Below are 5,516 nucleotides of genomic sequence, written 5' to 3'. Positions count from 1 at the left end.
TTGTCTTGCCCTAGAGCAAAAACAGGCGCATCGGGCCAAAGGCCTTGTTTGATATAAATAAGCCGCTAAGTTTTTTTTTACTTAGTTTATTTCACAAAAAGGAATTGTCTGCCTGCCCTGCCACAGAACATGGGCAGGCGGTAACGTAGCCTCTAATATGAAACAATAGCCGTTTTCCGCCTGTGCTAGAACAGTTGGAAAACTTAACGCCTTTTAGATTTCAATTTAGATTAAATCAAACGACTGCGAGCGTTGCCTCAGCGCATTCGGTAAGGCCGCTTGTTGTATTAGTAGAGCAATGTGCCACCCAAATGGAAGATGCTTCTCCTCGACGAATTCGCCCGAATGGACGTCGCCGGTTATCTGACTCATGTTGGAGCAGACGACCGTACTCATGTTGGAGCAGACTATGGCCGTTGGCCTCTAGTGATCAATAATATCTGACCATTGGTCTCTTTTTAAAACAATATCCGGCCATAGGACTCCTTTGAAATGGTAAATAGCCGTTAATTGTTTATGACTTGGCTTAATAAAAATTTAATAGGTAGGATCGACTGCTTTGGTGCAGTCGGCTCCTTCAGATTGGTTAAGGGCGTCTGCTGTTGGGGCAGATGCTCAGTAAAAAAGTAAAGTCGTCTGCACCTTGTGCAGGTGGTGTTAAGAAAAACTAGAGCTTGACTCGCCTGTTCATTGGACAAGCAGAGCCTTTAAAATATATATTAAAAAGACAAGTTTGGAAATGAAGGCATATTCTCATTAACAAAATTGAGAAATTTACAAAAATTCATAGAAGTACTACTTTTTTAAGTTGTCTACATTCCAAGTTCTAGGCAGCTGCCTATCGTCTGGTTCTTCCAGGCGGTAGGTGCCGTCTCTTACTTCCTCATAGATTCGATAGGGGCCTTCCCAAATTGGGATTAGCTTTCCCTACTCATTCGCCCAAGCGACTGCCGCCATTTTCCGTAACACAAAGTCCCCCACTTTCAGAGGGCGCTTGAGTACTCTTTTGTTGTAAGCCCGAGTCATTCTCAGACAGTAGATCTTATGGCGCAAGGCGACATTTCCCCTGCGCTCTGGGAGTGAGTCCAATGCCAGCCGCATGGCCTCCCAATTCGCCTCTTCGTCGTACTACATGATTCAAAGAGTCGGCTCATAGTGTTCAACGGGCAAGACAGCTTCTGCCCCATACACCATGAGGAATGGGGTTTCTCCAGTTGCCCTTTTTGCAATTCATCCGCCCAAAGGCCGCCAGCTTGTTCTACATTCTTTTTTATACCGTCTGAGATTAACTTGTTGAAGGCCTCGACCTGGCCGTTTGCTTGGGGCCGGCCAACTGATGCAAATTAGCTTGAGACCCCCTGGTCTCCCAACCAAGTCTTAAGCTGAGGCATCTCAAACTGAGGACCACTGTCAAAAACCATAGACATAGGCTTCCCAAAACGGGTGATGATATTTTTCCAGATGAAGGAGATGACATCCTTTGTCTTGATGTTTTTGACCGCTTCCGCCTCTACCCATTTGGTAAAGTAATCCACAGCCACCAAAATGTAGCACTTGCCGCCTGGAGCAGTTATGTAAGGCCCCAGAATATCCATGCCCCATGTAGGAAAGGGTATTGGGCTGTGGATAGCCGTTAGGTCTGTAGCCGGACGATGGATTAGCTTGTCAAATTTTTGGCACTTGTCAACATATTTTAACCATTCCCATAGCATCCCACTCTAGAGTTGGCAAAAAACAGAGACGCCTAGCCTTGGTAGCTAAGGATCTGCCGCCTATATGCGAGGCGCAGTATCCCGCATGCAATTCTTCGAGGACCTCTTTACCCTTTTCTAGGGTACCACACTTCAATAAGGGATTCAGAAAACCAGTCTTGAAGAGTTCTCCTTGTCTTAGCTCAAAGTTTTTAGCTCGTTTTTTCAGCACAGCCGCGTCCTGGGATGAATCAGGTAGTGTGCCGTCTGCAAGATATGCACGGATGATGTCCATCCAGGTTGAGCTTCAATCTAGTACTCCAATGGGGTCTTCCTCGGATATACTTCTTTTTCCATGACTTCCCAAAAGACTGATCGAGGCGTTTTACAGGAGGCGGATGATGCCAGTTTGGACAGAGCATCCGCCTGATGGTTTGAAGACCTGGGCACCTGACTGAGATACAATTCTTCAAGTGTCCCAGCTTCATTCTTGACTGCCTGCAACACTTTAGTATGGCCCGATGAGTAGCCTCATACGTACCATTGTATTGGTGTGAATCAGAGTAGGCGTCAATTTTCTTTGCCCTTGCCGCCTTGTAGTAGCGAATGCTGGCTAGCAGGACTTTGTATTCGGCATCATTATTTGAGACCTGGAACTTAAACCGTAGTGCATACTCATACTTATCTCCTTCAGGAGATTGATAAATAACCCCTAAACCACAGCCGTTCATAGTGGAGCTCCCGTCCGATCCACGTACACTTTCAAAACCTGATTAGTATTGTCCGCAGCAACCGGCCGTGTCATTTCGACAATAAAATCGGCGAATGCGTGCCCCTTTATTGCCTTTCTTGGTTCGTAAGTGATTCCAATCTTTGCATTTCAATCGCCCATTTAAGCATTCGTCCAGAAGACTCCAAGGTTGTAATTACCCGCTTGATCAGTTGGTCTGTAAAGACCACTACCGCATGCGACAGAAAGTAAGGTTTTAACTTCTTTATGCCCATATAAAGAGTGAGGCCAAAATTTTCAACCATGGGGTACCGAAGCTCTGCGTTCCTTAGAACATGGCTGATGAAATAGACCGGGAGCTGGATGCCGTCTCTTTCAGCTAAGAGAACGACATTGAGGGCATGATCCGAGATAGCCAGATACATGAAGATATTCTCTTTGGGAAAAGGGCTAACCAGCCTCAGAAAAGAGTGCAGATGAGTTTTTAGCTTTTGGAAGGCCGCCTAAGCATCATCCCCCCATTCAAAGTTAGTCTTCTTCCTGATTGCCTGGAAGAAGTAGAGGCACTTGTCGCCTGATCGGTTGAGGAATCTTCTAGGCCCGCCAGGAAACCTGTTAGATTTTGCACTTCTTTCACAGTACGGGGTGATTGCATGTCAATTACTGCCTGTAGTTTTTCGGGGTTGGCCTTTATTCCCCGTTGGTCAACCAGGAATCTGAGAAACTTCCCAGACTCAATACCAAAGACACACTTTTTTGGATTTAGCATGACCTTGTGCTGCCTGAGTGTGGCGAAAGTTTCTCGGAGATCAGCAAGGTGATCCGCCTGTTGCTTGGATTTGACTATCATGTCATCAATATACGCCTCTACATTTCTCCCAATTTGATTAATGAAAATTGTATTAATCATTCGTTGGAAAGTAGCAGGCGCATTCTCTAAGCCAAACGACATCAAAGTGTAACAGAATAACCCCCTGATCAATGACGAATGCCATCTTTTCTTGATCTTTCTTCCACAGGGGGATCTGATGGGAGCCTGAATAGGCATCCGTGAAACTTATCAGGGCATGTGAGGCTGTTGAATCGACCAAACTGTCGATCTTTGGGAGTGGATAACTATCCTTCAGACATGCTCTGTTCAAGTCAGTGTAATCAACACACATGCGCCAAGTAACATTCCGCTTTCTTACTAACACAACATTAGCCACCCACTCACGAAAATTGCATGGCCGAATGAACTTAGCGTCCAGCAGCATTTTTACTTCACCGGCTGCAACCTGACTTCTCTCCTCGTCGTGATTTTTTTCTTTTTCCGAATGGGTTTCTTTTTAGGGTCCACGGCGAGTTTGTGGATAGCAAGATCCGGGCTGATGCCTAACATCTCTTCCACTTCAAAGGCAAAAATGTCTTTGAATTCTTTTAGTAGCTGGTGCCGGCTATTATCCATCTTGACAAAAGCAACTGTTCCCACCTTAACAGTCCGCTTTGGTCGACTATCTTCCAGAGGAATACAATGTGCTTGCCAGCAGACTGGGGAAGGAGGTCATCTGACCGTTCCTCGGTCAGTGATTGCTATTGCTTTTCTTTTTTACCACCATCAGTTGGTCAATCTTTCTTTTCTTGCCGGCTGGTGGGGCCGAATGTTCATCCTTGACTTCATCAAGGTCTATTGGCTCTTTGCCCCAGCCGACTGCTGCGGCCGCGGGCTTGACGTCCGAGAGGTAGCACTCTCGAGCCGTCTTCTGGTCCTCGTTTAGGGAATCGACTGTTTTATCATCCTTCTCATACTGGGCTAGGATGAAGGCAGGAATGATGACGGCCTCGCACTCGTTAAGAGTGGGTCGGCCAAGAATAAGGTTATAGGTGGTCAGCTCTTTAAACACCAAGAAAAGGATGGTTAAGTCAATCCGTCGGACTAGTTGCACAAGTCATCCCCCAAACCCAACAAGGGTGTGGGAGACCTCCATCATGCTATCCGACTTGTACTTGAGTGTGGATAAGCATTTGAGGCTGATGAGGTCTGAGGAGCTTCTTGTGTCGATCAATATTCGGCCAACCAGCTACTTGGACACTTTGCATTCGATGACCACAAGGTCATCATGCGGCCTACGGACTATGCCTTTGTCTGCTTCGGTGATGATGACTTCAGGGAAGGCGGTTGTGCTGGCCGCTTGTCCCTCTTTAACAGAATTAACCATCTTTTTCAGATGGTTCTTGGTGCCCCAAATGGTCGGGCCACCACCAGCGAATCCACCTGCTATTGTATATACTGGATCTATATATACAGTAGGCTGGGGAGTCTTCTTGCTGGACTGCCCCTGATTCGCTTTGGAAGTCAATTTGGACTTCACATAGGACTTTAGCTATCCCTCGTCGGCCAAACGATCAAGGTTTCGCTTTAGACTAAAGCAGTCGTTCGTGTCATGGCTGACATCCTCATGGTAGTGGCATTGCTTGTTCTTTTTCCGATTTTCAGCGGAACCTTTCATAGGAGTCGAATTCTCAGGAGTAAGCCAATCCTTTATCTCCATGAGGATGGAGCAACATTCCTTGTAGAATTCGTACCTTGGAATGTACGACTTCCACTCTTTATTCTATTTCTGGGCTAGCTGATCGGAGTTATGAACGGCCCAGATCTGTTTTTCTTTTTGCTCTCGTCAGGCTGTGGAGTCGGTTAAGCAGGCCGACTCTCCTTCTGTCCGTCAGACTTCTTTGAGTCCGAATGCTTGCTGGAGGAGCAGAGTTCGGTCGCCTGTATATAGGTTTCCGCCTCTCGCAATGCTCCTTGGAGGGTGAAGATTTGCTTGCGGACAAAGTAGACCCGTCCTTCAGACCCTTGAAAAAGTCTGTATAGGCGACCTCATCAGACAGCCCATGGATCTGGATTCTCACCAGATTAAACCGCTTGACATAGGAACGCATCCCTTCTCTATCTCCCTGTTAAACATTGTCTAATTCAAGGCTTGTCTTTTTAGCAGGAATGTTCATAGAGAAGTTTGAAACAAATAAGAACGCAAGCGTCTTGAAGCTGTTTATACAACCAGGCGGCAGATTGCTGAACCACTATTGGGCTATGCCCTTCAGGGTGGCTGGGA

Source organism: Chenopodium album, chromosome 27, assembly GCF_948465745.1.
Source record: "Chenopodium album chromosome 27, dcCheAlbu1.1, whole genome shotgun sequence".
Classification (NCBI taxonomy): domain Eukaryota; kingdom Viridiplantae; phylum Streptophyta; class Magnoliopsida; order Caryophyllales; family Amaranthaceae; genus Chenopodium; species Chenopodium album.
Note: the sequence above shows the minus strand (reverse complement) of the source record.